This window comes from Esox lucius, chromosome 21 (genome assembly GCF_011004845.1).
Source record: "Esox lucius isolate fEsoLuc1 chromosome 21, fEsoLuc1.pri, whole genome shotgun sequence".
Lineage (NCBI taxonomy): Eukaryota > Metazoa > Chordata > Actinopteri > Esociformes > Esocidae > Esox > Esox lucius.
Genome location: NC_047589.1, coordinates 20,150,810 through 20,170,804, shown reverse-complemented (window position 1 = coordinate 20,170,804; position 19,995 = coordinate 20,150,810).

Here is a 19,995-nt window from a genome sequence, read left to right as displayed (position 1 = left end):
CTGCATCCCGGTTGCTCATGCAAACCTACTACATTACTCCCTCATTTGCCTCATTTGCACATCTAGAACACCATTTAGTACCGAAACAACTATTATCCCACTTGTACTATTCACTATACCTAAAAACTTTTTGCCGTTCTATTTGGCTTAAATGCGCATTTGGTATGGCCAATTGAACTGCATTAGCCTTCATTGCACAAAGATACATTCCACTTGTAAATTACACATACAGTGGGGAGAAGACGTATTTGATACACTGCCGATTTTGCAGGTTTTCCTACTTGCAAAGCCTGTAGAAGTCTGTAATTTATATCATAGGTACTCTTCAACTGTGAGTGACGGAATCTAAAACAAAAATCCAGAAAATCACATTGTATGATTTTTAAGTAATTCAAAATAAGTAAATAGGAAAACCTGCAAAACTGGCAGTGTATCAAATACTTGTTATCCCCACTGTACTTGTAAATACTAGTAAATGTTCTGCCCTTTATTTGCACTTCTGGTTAGATGCTAACTGCATTTCATTGTACTGTACTTGTACTGTTCAATGACAATATAGTTGAATCTCATCTAATTTATACGCTTCAAAATTAATCTGTCTGCTTCTGTTTTCTGTCACATCAATAAAAACATGTCAGTGTCCAATTCATTCTGGACCTGTATAAGAGGTTTGTAGTAGATGCAGTTATTCCTAAATGCTACATCAGTGGTGGTGGTCAAAGCGATTTCATGCTGTATCAACACAGTTGATTGGTGAGCATGACCATATTGGGTTTAACAAAAATTATCCACAGATATTTTTACCGGAACAATAAATCATAAATTCCCACAGGGTACCTATGCGTTTCATTTAAGATTTTCATTTTTTTCGGAGGTTTCCATTGGCCAATTCAATGCATTAATAGGCTGTATGATTTATTTACACCTGCTGTGGCTTAGGTGAGCCATGAAAACATATTAATATTGTATCTATGTAATTTCTTGCACCACGCACTCTACGGGACCACAATGGAAATAAAATATTGATGTGTTATCTTTCAAATAAGTATGTACTGTGATTTCTTCCCAGGTAATCACAAAAAAATATATCTTTTGATATAGATATACTCATATAGATGTAACTTACGACACTTCCCCACCTCATCCCTAGGGGGCAGCAGCAACCGGTTTAGGTGATGTGCTCTGCTAGAAAGCCTGGAGAATCACTCAGGTGTAAACCATTAGGGTGCTTGACGACTGGAGGCCGGCAGCTTCTCCGTGAGCATTTTCTTTCTTTATTTTGATTGACCTTTTATGTTTCCTCTTTAGTTTATTTTTGTAAGTTTTTCTTTTTGTAACTCGGCTTTTACATATTTTGTGACCATAAAGGTATGAATGAACTGCTAGACAGGAGATGCTGGTAACCCTGAACGAGTTACATTTTCTGTCTCCAGGGAACATATAAATATACAACAAATTCTTCATATTTTGTATGGAGACAGACCGATACATTTTTTTTTTCTCTAATGGATTATTTCACCAAACAGGTAAGCTCTGAAAAATAGGCCAAAGGACACACATGTAAATGAGGCCCTAGACATAATGTCTACAACAAATTCAGTAGGCTGATTATTGGTTTTCTAACACACAAATTACTTATCACCATCTATAATGCATAATCTATTTATATAAGGAATGGCTCCCTTTCAACGTGTGTGTTATTATATAAGGTCCATCATCAGCCCAACAACGTTTCCTTAACACACAGAGTTGATCTCTCAATGTATTTTTCAAGCACGAAGGCCCATGTGCCAAATGGGCCTGCAACCTACCGTCTCATTATGGTTTCAAATGCTCCTCACGCTTTGAGAAATGGAATTCAAATGAATCATTAAAAATGCAATAACTTCACAATAGCCCTTTTAACCCACTGTGAAAGACGGCGCAAGTCATTTTGTCGTTTCATTTTCATGGTGCGTTTACAGAGCTGGAATGAAAATGACTTCCGCACCTCTTTTTAGATAATGACATGCAGTGCTGCTTTAGAGAAAAGGGGGGGAACTAACTAAATGTAGAAGTCTAGCTCAGTCTATACAGTAGGCTTAACCGTAAGATAACTATTTCAGTAATAGTATGGGATTCCATTTACTGCGACACTACATATTGAAAGTATGAAAAAAGGACAGAACATTTTCCAAAATGACTAAGAAATACAAAATTGAGATGCATTGATAACGCATGTCTTCACATCACAAAGTTCTTACATGAAAGCCATTACAGCTGTGAATAATTTAAAATAATATTCTAACAACTATGCACTCTTAAGGCATCACCTGGTGTATTCCTCGTTAGAGTCAAAATTGGTCGAGCTTGGTACATTTGTTTGAAAGGAGCAAAGCCTATGTAAGACATTGCAGGAAAAAAAAACTTGACTTAATCTTCTGAAAACCTAACCCTGAGAGAGTTATTTTTCAGGAACGAATTTACACAGAAATCAGTACCTTTTTTCATCTAATTTTTTAGATCAAAAAAATATAATGCCATGGGAGGAATGTGTAGACCATCACAACTTTTGTTTTTATCTTCTTCCTTGCACTGGTTTCCCGATATACATTGCAACCTCCTTGATTAAGGTGTTTTACTACTAATGAGTCGTGTGGTTGTCCTTTCTTTGTCCTATTATAGTTATCTTAAGATAAAAGCCCCTACATAAAAGCACATATGTGCTTTGACAGTGGAGTGGCAGGTAGTCCTAGCCCCCACAGGAAGCTAGATATTTGACTAATTATAGCTTCAAAACAAATGAGCCTCTGTGATGTCTCTGCAAAAGTCAAGTGGTATGGCACACAAATTGTAAAGGCTTTGCCCAATAGCAGAGCAAGTATATCATTAGCATACCACACTGTTGTCTTTAAGTGCATCTTTGTGTGTCTGTGGGACATGCTATGATTTAAAGAACTAATGTTGCTGGGATAGAACATGAGTGGGTTTGATAATAACTAGCCTTATAGGAGACACAGGCTTCAGACACATTCTGGGACAATGTATCCTGAAGGGTTTCTTCTGTGTTGGATATGTAATGTATGCTGAATTCTGGGCTTTCAAGGCATGCAACTTTTTTTTAAACAGGTGGCCTCTGCTATTTTGGATTGCATCTAGGGGGACTACATTTTCAAAGCACTATGACTCCTTTATAAGAATGATTCTCAGTTGTACTATTGTTACTAAATTTTTAGTGCAATCAAAAGTTTCTATTTCTGCTGAGGTTTCAGGTTGTTTCAGGCTGGACCCTTGGTGGATGAAGCCGCTTGGTGTGGCTTGACCCGAGAGTTCCTGGAGGTAAATGGGGGTTGGAGGGTCAACCAACAGGTAGGAGGGTCTTTAAGCATGCATACACATTTTTGTAACATGAACAATACCATGATGCACTTTTCCATTCAATTAAAACGTACATTTAAATGATGCACAATTACCAACATAATCATGAACAATGGTTGAAAAAGTTAACACAAAACTGTAATATAAAAAAGTATAAGAATAACATTCTTGTTCAGTCTCCTTTATTGTTCCTGGACTCAAAGCACCTTGGATGGAAGCTATTCTGTTTCTCAGTTAATGGCTTCTGTGGAACCCATTGCAATGAGGTCTTTACAACCAGCCATAAACAATAAGCTGGAGCCCAGTCATTGTACTCAACATAACGGCCATCTCTGGGGGTCATCTAATTAAAATGAAGATTATTTCATGATCTCTCTGCAAAGGGAAGGTTGGGCATTTTGAATAAGGTCATTATGGGGATAATGAACAGGGTGACCCATTCATGTAATGATTTCCAGTCAGACCTCAAGAGGATTTTCAGCGGGGGGTTTGTCAGTTCCCACAATTTCATTGTCACTCCACTGTAGTGCACTCCAACAGGCTTTGAAGTGATATTTCAGGTGGATGTGATTTAATGCAGGTTCCAGGCTAAAATGCTTTTTTGCTATTCAGGCAGTGATAGAATGGTGGCGGTGTCGGGCTCCTCTGAATCTAAAGACCATTTTAACTGTACTGTTGCGCTTAAACTGTACTAGCCATCTGTGGTGGTTTGATGGTGTACACTGCACATAGCCAGATCTCAGATTGTCTTTCTACGAGTTATATACATTTATGCAAATTCCCCTCCATATTTCACTTAAGCTGACAGTGCCTGAAAAGACACACTTCGCCTTGGATAACTGAGTGACACATTTAAAATTCTATATTTATATTAAAATTGATTTCTGGATTCCTGTTAGGTTGTCTGTTTTGATGTTTATTCACCAGAGGATAAGTCAATATTTAAAAATTCTATGACACTTAAGTGCCTCGGGGTGTTTATATCACCTAGTGCATGGATAGGTGAGCTAACAGTCAAATTCTGGAAGTGAGTGAATGCTTGACAACCAGTGGTGGCCATGGAGACAGCTGGATGGCAGCTAGTGCCTCAAATATGGCCTGCAACTTCAAACCAGCTTATGTTTTGTATTTTCAGCCACAAGGTCTTCTGCACATTGTTATGAGCCCTAGGGCTTTTATGTAGCCAAGTTGAGGAGGACAATAGAAACCTTGTGAAGACTAATGTTAGAAACAAGACGTAGGACCAACATCCAACTTTGTCCTCATAACACCTTGAATTTTCAGGCGGAAAAAAACAACTTGTTGAAAAGAGGGTTTCACTGTTATTGCCATAACCAACAAGCAAAGTTTACTTTACCAATTTTTACCATCATTTTTACATCTTATCACGTGTTTAGGATCCACTGGGCTAATTAAAGTATGTGTATTTACTTTGAGAATCCAAAGGGAGGACCAGTCCTGACTAGGACTTGAGGGCTATGTGAAGGAGATCAAGAGCGTTAGCGCGTCGGTGTGACATGTTGACGAGAGTCCCATCGAGCATTGTTTTTCCCTTTCAGTAACAGCTGACACGTAATGCCCCACAGCAATTTCTCACAGTGAAACAGCTCCACCCACTCATTGAGCTAAATTTGCACAGATCTCCTTGTTGCACTGGGCTGTGTCTCTTCAGAGCTGTGTGTAAATTAAATGGAGGAAAGAAAATGCTTTGACTTTAAACAAAATGGGTGCAATTAAATTTGGTGTTCAGTGGGTTTTGTTTCCCCCGCTTAGCAAAAATGGATTAAATAGTCACAACAATTCTAAAAGTTGAAAGGGGATTCTCCACCAGCAAGCCGTGCCGGTTAACCCATGAACTGTAATCAAGCCCAATTTGATCCCTATTACATGAGAGACCCCTAGATAATGAAACACCAGTGCAATCCATGGTCTGTTATGATGATTGAGTGTTCGTTTTGCATTGCTCTGTGCCCAGGTGTGGAGAGTTTAAATACTTTAGACCATTCCATCGGACCTTCAGTTCAATCTCCTCCCGCCTGGGGCAGGCCACAGGGCGATGCAAAACAAACACACTCAGTATAAATTGAATAGGCCTTGGATTCCTCCGGTTTTTCATTAAAGGTGATGGATGCTGATTGGCTGAGTACCTGAGACTGCATACAGCCCCCCGTCAGCCCATAGTGTCAGGCAATCTAAATCAGGACCACAAAACAAATTTGGCAGACAAAAGCAGGATCAATAATTTCGTACATTTTCAGAAATTACTTTCCTTTTCAAAGAAGGAGGGAAAGCGGATTCCATCTGTGCCTTTCAATAGCCTTATTTTTATTAACTACAACCTTGTGGGTCCCAAGGTTGATTTCCATGATGCTTTCTATTTTTCCGAGAAACCAAAACAATCAGAACACTATTAATTAAATTCTGTTGTTCCAATTTTGGCTACTACTAGACATTTACTACTAATGCTCCAGTGTTTCTTAGTAAGCTGATTTGATTTGCTTGAGGCTCCTTCTTTTCAACGACATTTCTAGGTAAACCTGCTGTCAAAATCGGTCAAACTGTCTCTGTTTTCATTATGTCAATGTTTTATGTATATTTTGTCCTTAATGTGACTATGATTTGGGCAATAATTTTACTGGAAAAAAAATAAACGATATATTGTTTTGCATGTTACAGTAGACTGTAGAGGTGCAACAATAATTCTGTCTTGCATTTAATTTTCAAGAACAGAGAGATCTGGTACTCTATGAACATTGTTCATAAATATAAAACACTAAATACAATGATATTTGGATGTTACAAAAACTGACCCATTCACATTTTTATAGTTTAATTGAGATGTCAACTTCTTCAAATCTAAATGTCAACCTATTCAAAATGTCAAATTCTTCAATTCTTAATGGTCACCTGTTTCCTTACAATTTAGCACACAGCTTCTGCCAACAATGACTTTTCCACCACAGCTTCTTGTATAAGATATGGTACAAGAAACCATTGTTATCTTATGGTACTGAGTACTATAGCTAACTACTATAGCTAAATAGGTTAGTTAGCTGGCCAGGGCTACTTCTTCTGACACATACGGCTTGCTTCACTTGGTTTACTAAGTTGTAAACATACTGCCTGAAAATAGCAGTCATTTTTTTTAAAAATCAGTCACTCTATTAGCATGTTTTCTCTGCAATGGGTATTTTTAATCGCAGTGAGCAATAGCTGAAAGGGTTCGCTAAAAGGGTTCGCGGGCAAGGGGGTGCAGTAGCTGCTTTATTAAAACTCATGTTAACTGGCTCATTATTGACTCAAAAAACATAGTTAGCTACCTAGCTTTCATTTTAACATATACTTTCACCAACATATAACTTTGCATTTGCACCTCATTTTTTTTTTGTTTTTAAATATAACATTTAAATCATGAAGGCTATAAAGTTCATCAACAGATCATGTTCATAATTTCAACTCAGATTTTCGGGGTGTGGGGCAATGCGATATGGCCTTGAGTACTAGCTCCCAAAATAAGTACTAGTTCGAATTTCAGTTAGTCAAGGTTGCAAGTAACTACATTGTACCTACACAGAAACGTACACCACTTCACATGTTCTAATTACCCTGTATGAAGTGTAAAGTTGATACTATATATAACAAGTGGTTAAGATGCCACCTCGTTTTACAGTTCTGTTACTATCATTAATACATAACAACTAACAATAAACTAGACACTACAGATTTGCAGAAAATATAAAGACAAGGATAACATTACAGTATGACTTTGATAATTATACTGAAATTAATGAAGTACATTATGTTTATTTGCACTGCTTAGGGTTTAACAGAGATTGGCGTCAGTGGCGTGACTACTCATTTAGAATTTAATTTGCAGGTTTTTAAATTAACTGGAAGGCTTGCCCAACATCTACAGAATAATTAAATACAGCTTAAGAGACCACTGCACCTTTTTCTTTCCTTTCCAAAAAAGTTTAAAAGGAAGGTTTTGAGTGAGCTACAGAAGGGTTAAAATCAAGAAACCACTGCAAATTGAACGCTTCTGCTCTTCACTCAAAATCTTGCCTTTCAACTTTTTTGGAACAGAAAGAAAAGGTGCTCTTAATTCTTTTCCAGAGCTGTATCTCTTGTTCAGAAAATGCTTTTTGCCAAAACAATCTACAGTAATACCCAATAACTAACCACTTAACAACCTAAAATCATGGCATTTTAGGTTATATGCTTAGAGCCTTACCAAACCATACCAAACCTTTTAATAACGTTTTGAAAACCTGAATATATGACTATTGCTATTTCACAGAGGGCAATTGGCTGTTGGATGCAATTTACCTGTTTGTCTCCGTGTGACTTCTAGACTTCAAACAACTTAGAATTGTAAACCAACGACTCTTGGCAGTTGTTTGGTGTATACAGTAATCCCCATCCCCAGTCCCATGGGCTGAGTACAATTTCAGCATGTTTACTTATCAATTCAAAGGAAATCTAGTTAATCATCATCTTAATGCCATTCAAACCATTGCTCCATTTGACACATGAAATGCACTGCCTCCAAGGAAGATAAGCTGATTAAGGTAAGAAGCCTTGCGTACATAATCACTTGTGAGCATGGTTTGGTGGCACAAACAAAAGTAGATTATCATGTTCAGTCAGGCAATGACTCAAATGGGAAGTGATACACTAGCACACAACATGATTGTGCACAAATGTATCCCGCAGATGCAAATAAGGACATTATGAGATTGGTAACTCACTCTGCCTGAAGTTCATGAAACCTGTATTAGTGTAAGGCTTTTTTCATCCACTGCTTAGCAGAGCTAAACGTTCCGAAAATGAAACAATCTTGTAATCATCTCTCACGTGCCGCCTCCCTTCCCCTCATGTGGGGCTAATTGTCCGATGTAATGCCATTAAATAATGCATAACATGTTAGTACAATTTCCCCATCACGTTCACCGGTTCACTGATAGGTTGCAGCCCTTTGAGCTGTCTGCACAATTAAAAGTCTTAAAATGTCTGACTAAGGAAGCGTTAACACCACTCAGAAATAATTAGAGTGAGACCAGTGTGCCTCTTTGGTTTTTGTCCCTGCATAACTTGCATAAAGAGACTCTGGAATGGTGGAATCTGCAATCGCTACCTGAAATGTAAATCCTGCAATTTTCAAGATGCAATAGGAAAACCGACATGTTGCTCTATGGTGTATTTACATGCAGAGGCATCAGTAGTTTATGGATTGCCAAAGTACAAAAACCAATGAACTTTTAGTGTGATAAAAATCATCATTCACATCAGTAAAGAGGTCACTGAAAGTGGATATGAAATACAAACATCAAATAAATTGCACCCCCCCCCCCACCCACACACAATATAACAGATCTCTATTGAAAGACCTCAGTGGCACTCAAGGAAGACTATTGTGGAAACTGGATATAGGAAACCATTAAATGAAACAATAGTTACCAGAAACAAAACAGTCTGCTGCAGAGTATAAGAAGCTCCTTAGCTTATCTTTCCATACAAAGATTACCTAGTAATTGGCACTGCAATGGTAGTGCGAGTGCCATTCTTGTTCCCTTTGTCAAGTCGAAGGTGTTTCTGGGGCTTCAAAGGGCAAAAGCATGTCAGTTTGCAAAGTGAGTACATTTTTGAAATGTTGAAATATTCAGTCTGATCTCTTTACCTTGTCAAGCTTTTAACCTTGTCAAACCCACCGACCGTACCTTAGCTATTAATACCACACATTCTAGGGCAAATTGACAGATAAAAAATGTTTATCAAATGCATTCATGGTGATAGTAACCTTCAGCAGAAATAGGGAAACATTAAAACTTGCTATTAAAAGCAGCCATTTTAAGTCCAGGGTTCTATTTTCTTCCTTCAGTGGCATTGTTGGTCTTCAACCAATCTATACAGAAGTGGAATGGAAGTTGTCAGCGACACTAGAGGTTTGCTCTGCTGTTCCTAATGGTTTTGTGAGTCCCATTATGCAGGAGGAACTAAATTATGCTGCTGAGAGGATCGCCGAGATTGATGGGGGATTTGCATGGCAGGAGATTTGGTGTCTGAATGTGTTAGTCACAGACATTAGAAGTGGGCCCAGATAGGGGAATTACCCCAACCTCAGTGCCACATTTAGCCCATGGAAGCATTTTCCTCTGTTTCCTTTTGTGTCCTCGTGGTTTTTTTTAAGTGCAATTTGTCGCTAAAAATTGTAAAAAGCATTTCTTTCCCCATGTTTTGGTAAAATGCTAAACAATTAAAATGTTTAAAAAGAAGGAAGTCAAACAAGATTATACTTCTGATAAGTCTAATGTCAAAGCGAAAACATGCTTTTTGACATTTGTGCCAATGTTTTTAAAAATTAACTACATAAATACCTCCAGCACAGAAGTATTCAGGCCATTTATTCAGAACTTAGTAGAGGCTTTGTAGAAGCTCTGTATAGCACTCACAGCTTTGAGTCCTCATCGGTATGCCTCTTCCAGCTTTGTACACCTGGGCAGTATTTCCGATTTTTCTCTGTAGATGCTCTGAAACTCATTCAGATTGAGTGGAAGGTATCAGTGAACCGTGGTGTCCAGGTCTCCCCACAGATATTCAGTGTAGTTCAAGTCCGTATTTTGACAGTGTCACTCAAGGACACTCACAGACTTCTTTTGAAGCCACTCCAGCGCTTCCTTCACTGTGCACAATGGGTTGTGCTACAAGATGAATCCCCCCTGGTCTCAGGTCCTGTGTGCTCTGGATCAGGTTCACCTGAAGGACCTCTCTGTTCATCCTTCCCATACTCCTGACTGACCGTTCTCCCAGTCACTGCTGCTGAGCATCCCCACCGGATGGTGCTACCACAACTATGCTTTAGCATAGCGGTGGCATGAGCCAAGCGATGAGTGACCCCTTGTTTTCACCATGTCATAAGCCTTCTACTAAAGAGTGGTTTCTGTCCAGCCACTCTATAATACAGGCCTGATTAATGGAATGCTGCAGAGATGGTTTCCCTTCTGGCAAGGTTATCCCATCTCTTCAGAGGAACTCTGAAGCACTACATTGCCATTGGGTTCTAGGAAACCTTCCTGACCAAGGCACTTGCACGGTTACTTAGTTTGGATGGATATCCAGCTCTAGAAAGATCTTGGTGCTTCCAGACTTCTTCCATTTCAAAAAGAAGGAACACACTTTGCTTTGGTTCCTTCCCCTGATCTATGCAGAGTTCCATTGACTTCCTCTATACACAGAGTTCTATGGACTTCCTCTATACACAGAGTTCCATGGACTTCCTCTATACACAGTTCCATGGACTTCCTCTATACACAGAGTTCCATGGACTTCCTCTATACACAGAGTTCCATGGACTTCGTGGCTGTATTTCTTTGCTCTGACATGCGCTGTGATTTGTGGAACCTTATATAGACAGGTACTCTATGTGTCTTTCTACATCATATCCTTTTAAATGAATATGTCACAGGAGGACTCCAATTAGGTTCTAGAGATATCTCATGGATGTTTTAAGTACATTGAAAGCATTTGTGCTCATTTGGAGTGTCATGGCAAGTTTAATACTCATGTAGACAAGGGATTTCAGTTGATCATTTTAAATAAATTGGCCCACATTTCGAAACAAATGTAATAAATAAAATGTTTTTGCTTTGTCATTATCCGCTACTGTGTGTGTTAATGGCAAAAAATAAGCAGTGAATTTAATCAATTATAAATTCAGGTTATTCAAGCAATCAATGATGTAACACAGAAGCAACAGACTTCTTATTTTCAATATGTATTTACAGGTATATCACACCATTAAATACCTTTTATGTTCCGACCCACAGCCCATTCAACTATGATACAGTATGTTTGGAATGAGAAGGATCGTAGCATTGCTATGAATCTGTTACGCTATTACAATTGCATTCGTATTTTAAATCATGTATACCATTAACTTTGACCCTGTCATTTTGGTTTGCTCTCTCATGTCAGTCATGAGATTAAGGTTTATGCAAATGTAATATGATTTTATGATTTCAATGAAGTGATTTCTCCTTGGCCATAGTGGTCGATCGTTCATCTTCTGTCATACGGACTATGCTACTGAGTCTCACTAAGAGGTCACTGATCTACATTGAAGGTCAGATAGGAAGTTAACTGCTCTGTGATTTGTGATACTTTATAAATATCAGCAGAGCTGGAGGCATAGTCAGGTTGCATCTTTCCCATTAAAATGTTACTGTGTATAAAAAAAGGAAATGGTGGATGGTAGTATAAATCATTTTCACAGACATCAGAGTCACAAAGACCTGTTTCCCTGATTCCATGGAAGCACGCTGAAGGGTTTAATCTTTGGTTTAATATTACCCTGGTGTACAGATATGATGTGTGTGAGAGAGGCCTGCTCCCCGCGGTAAATATTTGCTCTGTGGTTGAGCCAGAAGCCATGGATAGAATTTTCCCTTTTCCTCTGGAAATAAAAATCACATCACAAGACTCACTGAAGTCGTGACTCTAAATAGTCTGGTGTCACTCACCATCACAGAAGTCGAGTGCTAAGAAAGCGAGGGAAGCTAAGATAAGGCAATTTTGTGGAGTGACTTAGGTGATGGAGACCAAAAAGCATTTTATGAAGCTTGAATAGGCTCATGGATGAAGACATTCTCAGGAGAGTAATTTCAAGCACTTTCTGAAGATGACCAAATTGTCCAGCTGAAAACCTACGGGTTCTTGACCCCACCTATTTCGTGTTAGTAGTTCAAGCATATCAGGTGTCCTGCAGAATTACGGCCTGTACATTGAACAGTAGGTATATGGTAACTATTTTAGAACAGACTCGGAATCGAGACAATTGCTGCTGCATGACATTTTGAAGCAAATGGACTTAAATGAAATGGAAATGTTTTACATCACGAAGGTCTTGGTTAGACAGTGATGTCTATGGTAATGTGAGTAAAACAGTAGACCAAAGTGCATTAAATGGAATCAATGGAATGTATTGTTCCTTTCAAATACCTCATGGGTATTTCCCATTTGAAAGAAATTAAGGTTACCTAATCCTTACGCCTTCACTATCGCTTACACGGCTGCTAGCAACATGTGGTCAGACAATGGAGGACTAGCTTTTGGATTGACATTGACATCAATGTGTTTTTCCCATTTGCGCTGTTCTCAATGGTCTCCTTACGATTTCATGAAACTAAAGCAATAATGTCTTGTGGAGAGCGTCTCTGGGCTGATCCAAGATTAGTGTCATGCACGTTATGGTATTTGTACACCAATACAAAGATGGATATACGTCCCCTAATGATACATAACAGTCCTGACACTAATCTTACCTACAGTCCCCTACACCATGGCTAAAAGGATGCAATGTTAGTGAAGCTGTGTTAGTCTCCCTAGTGTGTTACCCCAGCCTTTGTACCCAGAGTCATTTATGATCTGGCTATCATAGAGGTCGGCAGGTAATGGTAAATAATATGGTAAGACATTCTTAAAACGATGTGTAATAAATTATTTAGAACAGAGTAACAATATGTAATGTTAACTAATAAACAATTTAGTTTATTAGTTTCATATTATTGCATTCCTAATCACAAGTGTTGGGGTGTATACTGTATAGTTTACTAATAATTTATAAATGTTTTGAGTGACTACTAATAACGTTGTGGAGGCCAACTTATTTGATAAGTTTTGCTGTCAACGTAGTTTAAAACATGGTCATGGTCTAAACCATGTTTTAACTGTTGCAAAGATGGTAAATTGTATGTCTGTGATAAAGCAATGCAAAATAAATGTTTAAACAAGTTTTAACAGTGCGGTCCCTTGTCTTATTCTGTCTTGACAAGTATCCAATAATATGGTCAGGGGCATATTATCCACTTTCAGTAGAAACTGGATGCTGGAATGTACAATCTAATCTGTCTTGCCCATGGCGTTAGGGACTCAGTGCAGGTGCTCCAACGATTATTTAACTTAAGGTGACTAATAAAATCTGTCGTCAGTTTCGTTCATTGATTGGTCACTCATATTTTGCGCCTATTGGCCTTAATACATTTAGTAAACTCTGCGTAAGTGCAACAATCTCACATGCTTTACCTTTAACAGCTTCTGAATCTGCAGGCATCAGTGAACCTACGCAGTGACCAAATATGTGGGCGAAAGAATCTCAAGTGCCAGATTATTTCAAAGAGTAAAATAATGATAACCAAATGCTGCAATATGGACTCAGAACTGACTTCCGACATGGGCACATCTACGCTTAATTAAGTGCTTTAAATGAAAGCATTCCCGGTATGGAACGCCATGTGTCTCCGAGTTTCTGAAGATATACACTTAAATAAAACCATTGAAACTTAATTGTTAAACTCACTTCATGTCAATTTAAGTAATTTTAGTCACAGTGATTCACTATGATGCCGACAATGTAATGTCTTGCACACTTGCACTGTGTAAAGGCAGACCGCAACTACAATTCTTCAGAATACTGGTCCAAAACAATAGAACTATCTGTAAGATTCAGACAGTTTTATCCCCCAAAATCATATTGTTTAAATGTTCATATGTACCTTAAAAGATTTCATTTATTTAATTTATGGTTGTGTTCGCTTGGGACAACAGAGGGCAGTTGCCTCATTTAAGTTGGTTCTCCATCACTTTATTACTTTATTTTCAAGAGCTGAAAAGTTCTATTACCTTAGAAAAAGTAAATAAGTCAAATACTAAATCATTGATAAGAACACTGTAAAATAGCCATTGTTTTAAGGCTGGTTGTATAAAGGCGTGAATGCATTCATGTGTAATGTTCATATAAGAGAAGAGCAGTGAACATTATATTGTACAGTGTACTGTACCTTAGCGGGCATCAGAGCACAGGCTTTGCACCAATCTGAAAAAAAGTTGTCCTCAGTTTTGTTTTGCTTTACCTTGCATTTAGTACACTAAACAAAATATAAATGCAGTATGCAACAATTTCTAACATTTTTCTCTATTAAAGTTCATAAAAGGACATTTGTCAATTGACAGATTCATTAGGGCCTAATATATGGATTTTAGGATACTGGTATGACTGATATGCTCAATTTAAAATGTTTGTGACCTTTTATTTAAACTCATGAAACATTGAACAAAGACATCACATGTTGTTCATATTTTGGTCCAGTGTCTAATCTTGGTTCAATGTTCAATTTCAAACGTTTTATGGAAAACATTATCAATAGCTACAACACTAATAACAATGTAATATACTCATTTTCGGTAAAGGCTTTTTTGCTCCTGTGTCTGTGAGTATGAAAGGGAATGTTAACTTAAACATTGCCTGACCACTTTCTGGATTTCTATAATTTGTATGGAACTCAGAAGCTACATAAAAGAGCTTCAAAACATCTCTCACAGCTCTAAACAAAATTAGGGTATTGTCGAGATAAGCTATGACATTATTCAGAGCCTGCTCGGAAACAAGAAATGTTTTTCCATTCACTAAGAAATGTTGTAGGAGTGGCACACACACTTATAATAAGAACTGTATGTATAATATATTTTATTTAGAAAGGCACGCAACTGTAATAATGTACATTAACACTTTAGAATAAGGTACCAGTGAGACAGGTTTATAGAGGCTTTATAATTATGCAATTAATGGATACTTACAGTAGGCAGTTGTTAATTTATTCTAAACCATCTATAAACAGTTATAACACATGCTTGAAATAGTGTGATAGCTTGTCAGTTCTTGCCAAATAATACTAAAACACTGAAAGTTCCCAGGAGCACAGTGACTTTATCAATGTGAAATCGAAGAAGTTAGAACTACCATGACTATTCTTTAAGCTGGCCAAACAAACTAAGTAACCAGGCAAGAAGGGCCACAGGCCACTATAACAGAGTTCACTTTTTCTGTAGAAGTCCAAAAATCTAGCACGCCCATCAATCAGGCCTTAATGGTAAAGTGGCTGGACGAAAGCCACTCCTGAGTAAAAGACATGCTGGCTGAAGGACTCTAAGAGCATGAGGTAACAATTCTTTGTCAAACTATTAGACCTGAATGCCAAGGGCTACATCTGGAAAAAAAAAACATGGTCCAGCTCATCACCTGGCTAATACCATCCCTACAGAGAAGCATTGCGGTGGGAGCATTTCACAATGGGGATTCTTTCCAACGGCTGAAACTGGGAAACTGTTCCAGGTCAAGACAAGGATGAGTGGAAAAAAATGCAGAAGGATCCTTGAAGAACATCTGATCCAGAGCATACAAGACCTCAGACTTGGGAACACACAGCTAAGACAATGCTGGTGTGGCACATCTGTGAATGTCTTTGAGTGGGAAACATTTTATTATTTCATTGTGTTCCTCATGTCATTTTAAACATTTTGTGTGGACCGGAAGACTGGAAGTACTTTTCTTGGCAATAGCTGAAGGACATTCTAAAATCATTACTAGTTCGTTATACATGCCTTATTGGGTAGTTGTAAAGTGCTTGGGAACGTTTAGGCATGATTGTATATGAATATTGTACTCAATAAAAACATGAGTAACACAATCTAGCATGAAAATACAATTTTAATCTATAAGAAACCAGAAAGCAGTGCTGGAGTATAGAGAGAAAAAACAAATACAGTTGCCATTCTGATTGTCAGTGTATATTTGTCCTAATTACATTTGTACTGTAGTTCCCACTGATGAGACAATTGCTCTTCCCCTGATTGCATTGCAGTGAGTATCACACACCCAGGGGAAAATAATACTTTACATGCCAGCTAGGCAACCAGAAGACCAGACATCAGAGTGTTGTCGTATAATAGAGTGAATATTCATAAATAATACCCTTAGTGAATTGTTACATATCTGTCAGTTTTTTAAATCTAGAAGTGCCTGAAAGTAGGGCACATGCCTTCCCTTTTCGTTATAACTGTCTTTTATGTCAGTCTTAAAATTCTGCGTCACTTTTTTGCTATTTCAACCTGACGAATCCCCTCTTTATCAGGCAGCAGGTTTCTTGTACTAAATCATGGGCTGCATTAAAGTTAAACAACCTCATTTTAATTTTCTCTTTTCATTGCCATGAAAAGGACATTCCGGAGGACACATTGCTCCCTTTTTGGCAATTTATTTCGCCATTCTTCTCTTTTAAATGATGGAGGTGAGACCAGATTTAAGTTACCGTAATTTGACAGCAAGGTCAATGTGTGTCTTGAATTATAATGTAAACACATTTAGTGTAGCCAGTAAAAGTGCAGTTTCATCATCTGTATAATTTTCACTACTTGTTCTAATAAGAGCGGCTTTAGGGGCTGCACATCACCCTCTACGTCCCTCTTGGGCAACACTTCTGAGACGACAGTGCTGGAGCTGAGCTGATTTGTTCCACATGCTGTGCACAGTGTTTTGGTAATCAGAGAGGAGGACATGATAAATGCAAGGTTATCTCCTTCCTCCATTGCTGGACAAAACAAACCTTAATTGCAGACTTTTAGTAATGTATGGTGAATGAGCACAACCTTGTTATGGGCATATCTGTCTGTAAATGTAACATTAGGAACGGTTATTAACAGGTGTTCCTCCATCATTGCGGTACAGAGTGTGATAGTATGAGGGACATTTTCCCTTGTGGACAGCAGCTACAGAACCACAACATAAATTGTGGGATTGAACTATAAGGTGTGATTACATTTCTTCCCTAGATCACAGGCACACACCAATCACAGAGAGGTCTATGTATCTTTCCAAAACCAAGCAACTGGATTTAATTTCAAAAGGCTGAGAAATGTATGGCAAGGGTAGTTTTTTGTTATTATTTTCTGCTTTTGGAAAGCCCTTTGATGGCAGGGTGGCGAAGCACCTTGTGTTGCCACCTTGCATGGATGGCGATGCACATTGTCTGGAAATGACAGCATAGCCTGTAGCAGTAATGATGAGGCTGCCCATCATCAACCTTAAAACGTCATCCTGGGACGTTTTACCAAAGTGCTCTGATGTTTCTGTTGCATGTGCATATTGTTACATAGTTGGTGTTTTTGCTAGTACATTGCATTGCATTTCAATAGAACAAACTGTCATATAATGGTTTTATTTCCTTATTTGAATAGCGTTAAACCCTAACTGCATTTGTTTTCTGCACTACAGTTTGATGTGGTTTCATAACTCATGTGATCTTTGCTGTAACCGTCAAGTCAGCTTTACTGTGCTCTCCACGACTTCAGAGTAGAGCCCATCTTCAATAATTGTATTGTTTTGTCATGAATAAAAAGAGATATATGTTATAGCATTACCTTAACCAAGCACTTATTTTAATATTTTAGCAATAAAAGGAGCAACCCTATTCATCTCTGTCACCAGTAGATAGGCATGGGAGGCATCTGGAGTTAGCTGCAAAAGGCCTTTGGGTTGGAGGATGCCACTTCCCATACGAGACTCTGTTTCTCATCTGTCTGGAGATCACTGGGCCATGCCTAAAAGCTCCATCTCAGTCAAGCTCCACTCCTGTACGGATGACATTTCAATTATACAGCGCTCCCCTGGCCACTTGACAACCAGATAGCAACCTCCAGTCCTATACTCCATTCTGTGTGGACACCATCCATGACAGAGTAGGGTAGTTGGCTACTACAGCACACTGGAAGAAACCTGGCTTTTCCAAAGGTTATAGAACATCATGAAAAGAGGCATCTCCAACCTCTTGTATCTGATTGTTCTGATACAAGTACATTAGTTACCCAACCTCAATAAAAAAATGTTTTTAATGCATCCATGTCTTTATTTACATTATGTGCAAAAAGATTTTAAAAACAGATTTTAAAAGCAGGGTTCATTCTGTTCAGCCCCTAGATGGGAGACCAGACATTGCTGGAAATTGTGTTGGAGGGCCAGTAGAGGGCACTCTTCCCTCTGGTCTAAATATAAGATTGCAATGTTCCAGGGGACACTGCCCTGCATAGTGTTCCGTTTTTTGGATTGGATGTTAACTATGTGGTCACTAAAGATCCCTTGATTGTAAGACTAGGCGTTAATCTCACTATCATGGCCATTCTATTTCCAATTTGGCCTTCATTCCTAACTCCCCAGCTTCTGATTGTCTCTCTTTTATTCCCTCATCTCCTATAATTGTTCCCCACACCAGGAATTCTTGTTTAATCAAGACCGTGGCAGAAAGGAAACCTCAAATTTAACTCACATGTATATGCATTCTTTTTTATAACAGGGAGAGACACAGGGAATGGGCACTGGACAGGTGTTCAGTGCCTTGGAGCATGTGATATTAACAAAAACAGCTGGAGGAGCAGGGCAAACTCTGAACTAAAACAACAGGCTATGCAGGAGTGGCGTCATCTGAGTCCTCGGTAGAGTGGGATATGTCTTCAGCAGAGTGTAGCACCAGGGCCGGGGAGTGGGGCGTCGAGGTCAGCAGAGTTGAGGGCAGCAGAGTGGGGCGTCGAGGTCAGCAGAGTGGGACGTCGAGGTCAGCAGAGTGGGGCATCGAGGGCAGCAGAGTGTTGTGTCAAGGTCAGCAGAGTGGGGCGTCGAGGTCAGCAGAGTGGGGCGTCGAGGTCAGCAGAGTGGGGCGTCGAGGTCAGCAGAGTGGGGCGTCGAGGTCAGCAGGGTGGGGCGTCGAGGTCAGCAGAGTGGTGTGTCGAGGTCAGCAGAGTGGGGCGTCGAGGTCAGCAGAGTGGGGCGTCGAGGTCAGCAGAGTGTGGCGTCGAGGTCAGCAGAGTGGGACGTCAAGCACTTTTTTTGCAATCCATGTTTTAACAAGTATACATGCACACATGCATTTTTAAAGGTTAAAATGTCAGTGTTGTGAGTAATGGAAGGTGATTCATCTTATCATGAAACATTTTACTCACGCTTCTCGACTGTGTTGCTCTATAGTAAACCTAATTCAGTAAATTATTCTAATTGGCAACCCTGTGAAGAGACAGATGATATCACTTTATTTCGCTAAACATACCTCTTGCTGGGCTTCTAAATACCCACAGAGATAAAAGGAACCCGTGGAAGAGAAGAGGTGCATTGTGGGAAAGGATACATATTAAGGAATCCCAACACATATGAATCACATATGAATTATAATACACATGAATCATGTGTGCCCTCTGGATTAATCACATGAAAGACATCTTATTTATTGATTGTCTTTAAACAGTTGTAACCTGTAGGCAAATGCTAATTGCTTAGGGTAATGAAAAGTATGTTTAACTGCTCTGGACTCTCTTGAAGGCTTTTTGCTTCTTGGCAAGCAGACTTTAGGAGAGGGGAGATCAGCTGTGCCATTGCCATAAAGATCAGACAAGGAATGCAAATGCATAAGGTTTTCTCCTTCAAAAGTGTGTAAGGGTAATCGAAAATCTGGAATAACACATTAGCAGACGGTCATAGCAATAACTTGCCCTATCCCCGCTCCCCCATCATCCATGGTTCAGGAAATAAGGAAGGCAGGTTTGTCTTCTCATTTCAGGAAGCAAAGCAAACACATTACATGAAGCAACATAAAAATGCATTGTCTTTTTCGAGGGTACGAGACGCCTGTCTGAAAATGTTCACGGACTAGGCTGGCTGTCCCCGTCCGCTCTCCCAACAACCTGGTACGCTGGTTCCTTGCCTCCACCCACATTGCCTCGCCACTGTGGATTATAGCCCTCTCACAGCCATCATGATCTTAC